General features: G+C 39.3%; 1 protein-coding gene across 1 annotated transcript in view; it reads right to left on the bottom strand.

Annotated features, from left to right (window-relative positions):
- LOC134883558 (metabotropic glutamate receptor 4-like) overlaps positions 1-7847 on the bottom strand; it is a 167242-nt gene extending 159395 nt beyond the window's left edge. The window contains exon 1 of the mRNA XM_063911974.1: positions 7381-7847. The gene's annotated coding sequence lies outside the window, so the exon portion shown is untranslated. The remainder of the gene's footprint in view (positions 1-7380) is intronic.
- Between the last annotated feature and the right edge of the window lie 4429 nt (positions 7848-12276).

The raw sequence follows: 12276 nt of genomic DNA, 5'->3' as shown, positions 1-12276 counted from the left end.
TTTACCCTACCTAAAAGAGCATTGTTGGGATACAGTGCCTTGCTCAAGGGCACCTCAAATGCTCAACTGCTGTATGGAGTTAAATGTGCAAGTAAAATACTGATATCAAGCCTGAAGTGAAAACATTGGCTATTATTATGTCCCTAAACAAGTTCTGATACACATTATCCAAGTCACATGGCGGTTTGTGAAATAGTCACAAAATGTAGTCATTTGATTCGATTACACAGACACAAATTTCCCTTTTTTTTGTGTCACAGAGAACAATTTTAAGAACAATGTATTTCAATTGAATATCTTTTGGGCCTGAACAACGTCTTTTTGCAACCCATGTTATTGGTTTTTGTATTGGCATTGGAAGGCAAATACTAAAGAATAAAAAAGTAATAAAAACATGCACTACCTTAAAAGATACCAATCTAAGAAGGGATTTCATGGGAAAGTGAGCAGAAATGGGATATATACAGTGCAGTGTATCATAATCTCAGTGGACTGTTTCACTAGTGTGGTTACACCCACATTCAGGGGTGGACGGAATATCCAAGTAGGAGCATTTTTGTGCTGTTACATTTTAATCAGGCCACGCTTGAGCTCCACTAAAAGAGCAGCTCACAAAGTATCTATCCATCTATCTGAAGTTTTTTTTTCCCTAAAAGCACCTTAGTTGTTCTGGGTTGAAATGGTGGTTAAGAGGAGAGAAAAGGAGTATCTAAATATGGTTTCTGAGTAGCTGGAATGTAAGAGCAGCTCCTTTTTCTATCATTTCATTATGCAGGTGCACTACAGGAGGAGCACTGCAATCAGCAAACATTACACAACAGCCCACGAGTAGCAGGTGAAAAAATCACAGTTTGGGAAAATAGGAGGCAACAGTTGCTGGGAACATAATAGCTGTCACAGCTCTCATTCTCAGACCTGGCTCTCATACCGGGTATCATTTTAACTGTCATTCTTTGGTAGAAAAAAAGGGGGAACACAAGAACAGCAGCTGTCCTATATGGCAGCCACTTTTTTTTGGGCCGGGCCAAAAAAAAGTCACCACCTGGATTTAACTAAGCAAATAGGTAAGAGCCTCCCATTGGATAATTACTGCATGGGTGATTATGTTTCAGCTGGCAACAAGTTATTGAACAATAACTGATGCAGTGAGTAGCTTCTCATTTGTTAAGCAGTCATGTCGAAAGACATATCCTGGGGTCGTGGCAAAGATCTGTTTCAGAAGGGTCAAATTATTGGCATGCATCAAGCAGAGAAAACATCTAAGGAGATTGCTGAAACTACTAAAATCTGGTTAAGAACTGTTCAACGCATTATTAAAAACTGGAAGCACAGTCGGGAAACATCATCTTTGAGGAAGGAATGTGATCGGAAAAAAATCTTGAATGATCGTGAACAGTAGAAGTCACGGCTATGTTTAATGGTGAAATTAAGAGCATTTCCACACGCACAATGCGAAGGGAACTCAAGGGATTGGGATTAAACAGCTGTGTAGCCGTCAGAAAACCACTTGTCATGAGACTAATCGGAAAACATGGCTTCAATTTGCTAGGGAGCATAAAGATTGGACTCTGGAGCAATGGAAGAAGGTTATGTGGTCTGATGAGTCCAGATTTACCCTGTTCCAGAGTGATGGGCGCATCAGGGCAAGAAGAGAGGCGGCTGAAGTGATGCACCCATCATGCCTAGTGCCTACTGTACAAGCCTGTGGGGGCAGTGCTATGGTCTGGGGTTGCTGCAGTTGGTCTGGTCTAGGTTCAGCAACGTTGTGTGCCCAAAGAATGAGGTCAGCTGACTACCTGAATATACTGAATGACCAGGTTATTCCATCAATGGATTTGGTCTTCTCTGATGGCACGGGCATGTTCCAAGATGGCAATGCCAGGATCCATCGGGTTCAAATTGTGAAAGAGTGGTTCAGGGAGCATGAGACATCATTTTCACACATCGATGGGCCCCCACAGAGTCCAGACCTGAACCTGATTGAGAATCTTTGGGATGTGCTGGAGAAGACTTTGCGCAGTGGTCCGAAACTCCCGTCATCAATACAAGATCTTGGCAAAAATGAACGCAAGACAGAAATGTTGTGACATTGCAGAAGCTTGTGGAAATGATGCCACAGTGAATGTGTGCCGTAATCAAAGCTGTTTGACCCTTTTTTTTGGCCAGGCAGTGTATATATATTGTTTTTGAACTACCCATGTCTATATATGTTAATGCAGCTTATTAATGCAAAATAGAGGAACAGCAGGGGGTAAGAAAGGAGGAGAGGTGGTTTGAAGGGTGGCAGTGAGGGAGCTTAAGGGGAGTTGAGGGCTCAGGGAGGGAAGATCCCATACCTTGATGTGTTGATTTAACTTATGTATGACATTTGAAAGGGTCCAATGGGGTTTTTCATTATACCAGAATAAAATAACTGTGATGGGGAAAAAAGGAAATGTGTGTATTATTAATATTATGTAAATATACAAGTGCCTGCTGGATGTCTGGTTACAGACATTTTCATGGTTATTATAGTTGAGCATAATTGATTTGCATGAAGAGAGACAAAACACACATTAAATGAAGTTAAAAATACATTGACTGATAGCATTTTTTATTTTTTTTTACATTTTCTTTATCTAAATGACTTTGCTATTATGACAGCCCTATTGTTCCAATCCTCATACATTTGAATCCTTCATCGTTGTTTAAAGGAAATAAAAAAACTGATAGAAAGTTGACACCACATATTGTTATTCATGATAAGTCATGTTTTTAAATGTATCATTGTGAGATGTGTATTTCATTGAATATTGCTATATTTAAAGCATCTAGAATCAATATGTGTTTACATTAACAATGGATCAAATGACTGTGTGACGTGAAAGTTGTCCTGTACAACAGGGAGTTATCAGCTGATCTGCAGCTCCTCTCAGCTCTACTGAGCTATGTAACTTTCAGCTCATTATTTTGGTTTTACAGCCGACTTTACTGTGTTAGTTTACGCTCATCACTCTCATAGTGTCGATTTATGGCTGCAGCAGGCAGCTGTTTCCACTGAAAAAGCTTTTTTTTGGGAAAAAAATTGGGACATGCACCAAACAGCAGACAGACACAGTCAGTGCCTAACTGATGAACAAAATGTAGCATTAAGCAACCACAGAGATGGAGAAAAAAACAAGCTAAAAGAGAGTGAATATGAAATTACATTCACCAGGTTACCAGAAACACAACCCAAAAAATAAATAGAAATGTCGCTTTGTTTCTGTTGAATCTTGTTAACAAAAGCTAAAATAACTATTTCAAATGTGTTGCTATGTTAGCTATATTTTAACAGGAGTTTTCACTGCCCCCAAGTGGCCAAACATTTTTGTTGCAATTTATACCTAAGTTGTGAAATTTCTAAGCGCTTAATTTTAAGTACATTTCTAGCTTTTTTCAATCCAACTGTCTTGTCTTCTTCAACTGCAGTCCTTACAGTTCGTAGTGTCCCAAAATGACAGCCCAAAAAGAGAAGTTACTTCACAGCTAAAAATAGACCTTTAGGCACATAAGTACAACTAGATATCCAACATGTATCTGTGATTTTGGCTCTTCTTTTTATGCTTACAGTTTTTTTCCCCACTGCAATTCAGTCTGTTAAGGCCAGTTGTGATGGAGAAGGTAAAACTAAAAGAGTGATGCCACTAGCTATTCTGTGATGCAGACCCACTGCTGCCTGTGCAAATCTGAATATTGATGCATAACAAAAACACTCTGTATTTTGTATCTTTTTTTTTTGTGTTTGTTTTTTTTTTACTTCCTATTGGTCAATTTCCTTTTCTAATACATGATTAATTAGTTTATATATTGTTTTCCAGATTGCCATTGCAAAGATAGTAATGCAAGGTGTATTTTATGTTTGTTCCAGCAACTAAATGAATAAGAAAAATACATCAAAAACAGGAAAGATGCAATACATTAGCAATGCAGGTTGTATATGTTTCAAAGTGTTAAATGTAACTTCAATAGATGTGTTTATTTGTGATGCAAATATAAGCACAACAAAGCAAATTTCTGCTCCATCAATATGACAGGCACACAACAATCTCTATAAGTAAACAGTTTTTTTTTATAAAGGGCAAAATGAAGAGTAGAAGAAGATTAAGATAGTTAAGGATTTTTTGTTGTTGTTGTGATTGATGATTCAAAAGCAAGCACTGTGTTGTTCTCCAAGTAAGTATATATATAAAGACAATATTTCACTCGGGTCTGGACCTGCAGGCATGGACTGATAGAACAAATGGACCGAGGCATGTAGTGAACATTAAATGGACTTGAGTAAAGGTGAGTGTAACTCGATGACAGATTTTCAGGGGGAGAGGCTAGATGCTCTCGAACCCCGGTGTAAGATAATGTGTATAATCCACTGCAGGGATGTTAAGTGCACTCATTTCACACTCCATTTCACACAACGCTGCCCTAGGAAGAATCTGCGTGTATGATGACTCAGGAAATGCACTACATCCCTCTTCTTGATCTTAGTGTTGTTGTTTCTCCACATTGTTAATAATCCAAAATCCAATCGTTTTTCCACACTGTTTCAGAATTAATGATATGTCATAAACATAATAAGGGGCAATTCCATGCTATGTGCGAAAGACACACTACTCAATGGAAGTCAGTATTTGGCAGTAAATTACTTTAAAAGATGTATTACTGACGTTAAAATGCAATTCAAAGGTTTAATTCCTACCTGTTGCTTTTCCTCTAAATTTCCTATCTAATGCACAAAATGTAAAAATTGGAGAGCGAGAGGGATAAAAGTGTCTGTTTATATGTGATTACCTGTTACATGGACAAAGACCTCATTTCCATCCATCAGCCTAAGATAGGGCATCCTGTGACTGAGTGTCAATAGTCATTATAATTCAGAATAAATGGTTTTCAGGCACTCCTGCTGATAATTCATATACAGTACACACCACATATCCATTAGCTTAAATAGGATAGACTGTGATCTGTCTGACAACGTGTTATGCCTTTTAATGTTTAAAATAGATGGAAACTGTCTTCAGAGGAATGAAATGTGGTCCAATAATTGTAGAATGTTTTTCCTTAAAAGCGAAAAATGACCAGATGAACAAAAAATACATACGTGTGTATTTATTTACACATACCTACTGTATGTGCTAATGCAACATGAGGGCATGCATTTTTTTAGAGTGACCTGTATTTCATTTTAAAGAAAAAAATAATAATCTGAGCCTGTTTGTAGTGTAGCCATGTATCTCATTTCCCCTGTCTTTATTATGGAATTGTTTGGAAAACCTCCCCAGTGAGCAGATGGCGTCTGCCGGGAGGAGAATGAAGCTAGAACCTAGGCTATGTACACACACACACACACACACACACACACACACACACACACACACACACACACACACACACACACACACACACACACACACACTCACACACACATTGTCTCTTTCCAAGCACAAGCCTATGTAAAAGGGAACAACACAGGTCTATCGGGAATTTAACCATGGGTCTGTTTTGGGAAACAGAGCACATGTTTGTTTATTGCATTTTAGCTCTTGGATCCATGCAGCGGTTTACAGTAAAAGATGTGGATACTGGCATCTCTCTCTGCAAGCTGGAGAGCAGAATCACCCCCACTCACTCACTTTGATCATTGTGGTCTCCATCAAGTGAATATGTTCATTATTTGCCCCCTATGCCAACAAAATGAAATGTAAAGACACATTTGCATTCCAAGCTAATCTGCAGTATGCTGGTGTGCTCTCGTGTATTATTAAAACAGAGAATGAGGCAATGCTACAGTATCTCATCATGGCTTCTTACACTCTGGCCCATGACACTTTAAAGAGAACTCAGCAGCAGGCAAACCAGGGGTCTTAAGCTGAGTCTGCACTTGCTAAACTAACTCAGAGGACAAGATAAGCAAGGCAAAGCTCGGCAAAGTAAATCTAAGGCTGTTTGAATAAGCCCTGCACCTTCCTGCTTGTTACAATCTACGCACACAGTATGGCTCCCAATCTCTCTCTGTAGGGAGATTCTTTGAGCATGCTTTGTAGCGAGACCCAGGTAGACCATCAGTCACTGCGGTTGTGAAGAACACGCCAACAAGAATAACCCAGCATAAGACATAAAATCTATCTCGTGGGGGCTCAGAGGCTGGCTAAAATTGAATTAAAATCTCTCTTTTGCTGAGTCAGACTCTTTAGATAATTGCCCACTGATATGAGGAACATTTCCCCTCTTGGCTGTAAGTTCACAGGGAATGCATACAATGGCATATTCGACTGCAATCATAGCAGCCCCCCACCATGAATTAGAGCAATAAGAGTAAGATAGCACACAGCTAATCTCTGGCCCCACAAAAAGGCCTGAGGGGGCAGTCCAAAATGGAAGCAGTATATTAATATTATGGTTTCATGTGTGTCAGGTATCTTGGCTTGTTTCGTGGACATTGACCACCACCCTCCCTGGTTTATATGCCTACAAAGCATGTACACAAACAGTGTACATGAAAATGAAGCATAATATACATCCCTGTCAACAGAATAATGGCCTTGAGGTAACAACCATGCATGCCTAAGTAACCTATTAAAGTTTGCTGAGGGGCACAGCAGCCTCACATCAGCAGCTCTGTCTCAAGCGTCGCTCCTACTGCCAGGAGGCTGCACATCTGCACAGCACAGGGACTAACATCGATGGTTCACACACTGTTCTCCCCAACACAAAACACCACCCAGCCAGGGTGCTCCAATACGTGACTCAACTTGTTCCAGGGCTGAGAGGTAGACACGAGACAGAGAGGTGTAGATGAGATAAATCTGGGGGAGCTGGGGATGAGGAAGCGGCTGTTTGCATCCTGCTGTTGCCAGTCAGTTCTTGCGAAGAGAAAAACACGTTTCCACGTTTGGGGGTGATCTGTGTATTCAGAGCTGTAACTATAATCATGTTTTAAGAATGTAGCTTCAGTATTTTGGTTATTAAGTCATTCTTTCATCATTTTTTATGAGACTTTGGGGTGCCTCTGCAGCGCAGCGAGGCACAGAGCTCCACATAAAACGCTGTGCCTTAACGCGTAAAAACAATCAATGCACCCTCAGTGCTGGGCGTAGCACTCCTGATCACTGCAAATCCAAAGATCTACTTTTTCAAAACTGTCACAACCATATCAATTATTGATTAATCTAAATATGAAACCGCATTAAAACATGTAACTTGCGTAAAATAATGTTTCTTGTTTTCCCAGATTTTAATCATGGATCTTAATAGTCAGAATCTCTTCAGCCTAAAGACTTCAGTACATTTATGTCACGACGTTTTTCTTTAAACATTTGATTGCTGTTAATGATCAATTTGTGCCGCTTGGGTGGCTGTACTTACCTCTATCTCTTGCACACGAAGAATCCTTTCATAAGAAGTGACCCATATCCAAAGCAAAATCGCATATTGTTTGGTGTATCAATATGTGAAGGGGTGATTTCCTGAGCGATACTGGCTTATTGTTTTAAGATCAACATCTAAACATTGTTTCTGAATAGTATCCAAAAGGAATCCACACGCATTTCGATGCTGCGTCGACCCCCAAAATCATAGCGAGTGCTGTCCATGGGAAAGTGGCACTGAAAGTCTTAAGTCCAACTTTAGTCTGTGTGCGAACGGGAAATAAATGGCTAGTCCAGCACCGCCACTTACCAACACAGCTCCTGTGAAGAGAGAATCAGATTTTTACGGGATAATAGAGCGGAGAAGAACACATCCCACACCCGAGGCGAGAGCACTTTCAAGCTGATAGACGGAAGACGATACGCGCCCCATGCACTGGATGTGATTGATGTTACAAGCATCGCAGCACACCACCTTTATCAGGGAAGAAATGCACCACCAATGAATGAGGAAGGGGGTAAATGTGTGGATGCCAGATTACAGCATGTAATACCACCAGCGCTTTGGCAGTGGATCCATAGTCAAGGTGTGACATGAAGCCTTTGCTTTGCATTCTGTTTAACCATATCGTCAATTTGGCCGCCTAATGTCTTACCCTTTGCATACTTCTATTTCGGGCTTTACACATTTGTTTGATCTGTGAAGTCACAAACAAGCACTCAGAGTCTAATTAAAGTCTGTTTTTAAATATCTGACTATCAAATGAAACACATTGTGGTTTGACAGGTCATTTGGACAGGATGCAACAGTTCTATTCAGCCAAATTAATATCATGTCTAGTCTAATTATATTCATGGGCGATCAAATGATCTACAATATGATAGCACGCAATCAGTTCAATTGTCACGGTGACATCAACAGGATATGTGCTGTGATTGTTTCAAATATGAGCTTCTGGGTCGCCTCAGAGTTACAGGTGCTGTTACGCAGCATTTGCAGCATGTTGACTCTCAAAGTGCTTGGGAGGCTGTGCGTAGACATTGACGAACATATCAAGTCCAATCACTGAGTGCAAAAACTCAATCTGGATTCTGTGTGTGTGTGTGTGTGTGTGTGTGTGTGTGTGTGTGTGTGTGTGTGTGTGTGTGTGTGTGTGTGTGTGTGTTTCACTGACTATCAGCAGCCACATTCTGCGGCAGCGGAGTGTATAAAATCATGTCCAAGGGCATGCCTATATATGTCCAACATTTTCCAGCAAAAAAGCGAGAAATTACTTTTAAACCGAGCATGAAGCGTTATTATTTGAGACTTTAATGCGATTGATGGATCAATCTTTTGGCTATTAACCTTCACAAGTCTACAGGATATGTTGCAGAGAGACAAAGAACCTGCTCATCTATCCATTTGTCTGTGCAACCTGCAGACCTGGGGGAAGGGGGGGAATTGATTAATTTTCCATGGTGTCCAATAGAAGGCATGTGAAGATAATTCTGCTTTCTGTATATGTGCAGCTGCTCTCTCTTCCTCCCTGATCACAGGGCCGAGCCGTGTGTGGAGGCTTTCACAGGTCTGAGTGGGTCACACCTGTGGAGTGTTGGACTGACTCCACCACATCAAGGGAAAGTGGAAGGGGATTTTTCTTGTGTGGCGAGAAGGGGGTGGGCAGTGGGGGAGTCCTTAGAGGGGGGGTGTGTCATGTCTCTGTGGGCCTTAGAGGCAGCTGAGCCTCTGAATATTCATCCCCACCTCTGCTGGAGCAAATTCCAGCTACACGACTAGACTGACTGACAGTCTTGTGAACTGTCAAGGGACAAAACAAAACAAAAATCACACAGCCAACTTGTACACATTATTGAACAAAGTGTTTTACATGTTTTTATTACCCTTGCCTCTCTTCCATCTGTCAGCTCCTCAAACCAGTGTTCTATTTCAGTTTAGCATAGTTAGCAAAAGAAGTGAATTATTTAGCTGTGGAGAATGGCTACAGAACTTACTTCCACCAGGAAACCCATCCGTGATTTGCTTTCTGCTGCAGTGCAAAGGGATGTGTTGTTGAGCACATCTGCTCTGAGGATAACATGTTACGCCGCTGAGTCCTCTCCGTCCCCTGTGCAAGGCAAACTCTGGAGATTACTTGTTTCAATTAGCTATGGGGCGGAGAGAATTTAAGCCATGTTAATTCCAGTCACCATTGAAAATCCAAGCAAAAAAAGACTAGCCTCTCAGGCATAATCACCTGCCCCCAGACGTCTCTCATTTCATGGATACATTAGGGGAATTATACAAAATGTAGGTTCTAAGGTCACAAGATTTTCACTTTATTGATTGGATTCATTAAAGGCCAAAGCGTCAGCAGCGCTTGTATGATTTACAGTAGCCCTCTAAAAGCTCGGACCTGTTTCAAGTTGTTTTGTCCCTTCATGCATTCCTCTATGAAGAGTCCTCTTTACCTCTTTTTCCTCAACTGCAAAAGAAACTTTAGCCACAGCATAAATGTTAAATTCCACTGACTGAGGAAGAACTGCTTTAAAAGTTATGATGTAAAGAATAAGGAAGGTACATAGAAGTCTGTCAAAAAATAAATAATATATATGCATATCTTTTCATCAGTGTCTGTGTCATCTAATATCGAACTCTGGGGGTTTACAGATAATCTGCAGACATTTGATTATATAAAATTGAGCTTCTGACTGTCTCACACACACACTAGTTGGAAGGCGTAAGAATGAGTCAGTTTGTCACTGTCTGTTTGAAGCAATATTTTACAAAGATGAAACAGGCCAGCCAGGGCGGACAGATCGGCCATATGCTCCATGTGTGAGTGATGTATTAGTTTGAGATGCTGGCTGCCTGACAGTTCTCACATGTGTGACCTTTGAACCTGAAATAGCTTGTTTATACAAGAGGGCGCCCACAGACGAAATATTATCTATTGTACAGAGAGTGCACAGCAACTACTCTCAAACAAGAAGATGGATTGTATTACTCTCCTGTCCTCTGAGTAAGGACATCTCATGAAAGATAGAAAATATTGCTAATAAGAGTTATGTCTTTACCACTATAGCTGTAGGTTATGGAAGATATGCACAACAAACATCCCATAGTCATCCAAATGTGGTTCTTTTTTGGATCTAGGTATGTTTTTTGGAACAAGCAGTCTAATTATGATTATTTTAAAGGTCATTTAGGCTATAGCTGCAACATTAAGATGATCAATAAAACATGAATTAGCATTTACTTGATAATCCATTAACTGTTTCTTGGTCCTAACTGTTAACTGTTTCTTGGTCCTTTCTTACTCTTACATTGTAGTAAATTGAATTGGATATTGTGATGGTCATTTTACCATGTTTTCTGGTATTGAATTGACAACAAAAGATTAAGAAAAATAATAGGCCCATGTATTGATTTTACAAATAGCTGTTGGTTGCTTGAAAATGACTGCTAATGTTAAGTACCAATTGCAAAAAATACCAGTGTGACAGGCATAAATCCTGCAAGTCTTTATAGATATCTGTGCACAGAATGATATAATCATGTTCCATTTAGAGATAATAGGAAAGTACTGGGAGGCCGAAATCACAAAAAGGATAATAAAGTACAGTATATGGATGATATATGAACCTTTAATCTAAAAATATCAATTTCCTGTGGGGGTCTGCTGAGTGAAGAGTGAAAGCATACGCATTCCACTTTTTATCACTAAAAACCCATGTGTGCCTTTTGAGTCTCTGGATATTGGTGCAGGATATTTTACCACAGTATTTTATTATGATCCCGAAATAAATGAAAAAAACCCATAATTACACAAGATACAGTTACCTGCCTTAGTTTTACCGATGTTTGCACATAACTGGTGTCTTTTAAAGACATATGAACACAATATAAGGTATTTTTGTAATCAATATAGGAATTTTAATATTTTATAGATTTATAATCCTAATATTCTGTAGGCATGATCTATTTGCTCTCAAGTTATTAATATATAAGTTGTTTTTGGATTGCTGAATGTCCATACATAATGTGAGATGGCTGGATGTAACTGGCATGATAGCAGCCCCTGGTGGTTAACACATTAAACATAAAAGGTGTACGAGACATATTAAGTACGGAAATACATCTTTCACATTAGGCTGATGCAATTCAAAATGAGCCATTTAATAATTTTAACATAACATACAAAATTGACACACACAATTATCGATTAAAATGTAACAAATTAATACAAATCAAGATCTAAAATGTATCTTTGCCAATTTGCAAAAAGGGTTTATGTCAGTGATTAAGTCTTGAAATGTTTCTTTCTTTTTTATAGCAATGAATTAAAGCTGACTTTTATTCTATATATTTTATAGGAAACTATACTGATTTTAAATCATGTGTTTTTGCTTTTTCTTATCTTTTGAAAAGAATATGGTACACAGAATGAGGGCAATGTCCCTTTAGCCTAGAAAATCACAACACGGTAAATTGCTTCTCTTACGTATAAAGCCGAGCACAATCAAGGTTCAAGGTTCAAGGTTCAAGGTTCAAGGTTTTTTATTTGTCATATGCACAGCAGATACAGCGTATATGTTGGCAATGAAAATCTTATGTCGCGTGCTCCTCCAACAACTCAACATGCATGGTGCAAAAGATAAATAAAGTAGTGCAAAAAGAGAGAAGAATATTTACAATATTAACAATAAAGATTTGAGGATGTGAAATATATACATATGTGGAATACATTGAAAGTATTTAAATACTTTACACTGTTGAATGAGGAGGTATGGACAGATGCATATATTATGTATAGAATCTATTCTGGCCCTGGGCACAACAACACAATCTCCTGCTTATTTAGTCAGTAATGTGCATATTTACCTGAAGAAAAAAAGGTGCTGGAAAAGTTAA

Source organism: Eleginops maclovinus, chromosome 20 (assembly GCF_036324505.1).
Source record: "Eleginops maclovinus isolate JMC-PN-2008 ecotype Puerto Natales chromosome 20, JC_Emac_rtc_rv5, whole genome shotgun sequence".
NCBI lineage: Eukaryota > Metazoa > Chordata > Actinopteri > Perciformes > Eleginopidae > Eleginops > Eleginops maclovinus.
This window is presented reverse-complemented; position numbering and strand designations above follow the sequence as displayed.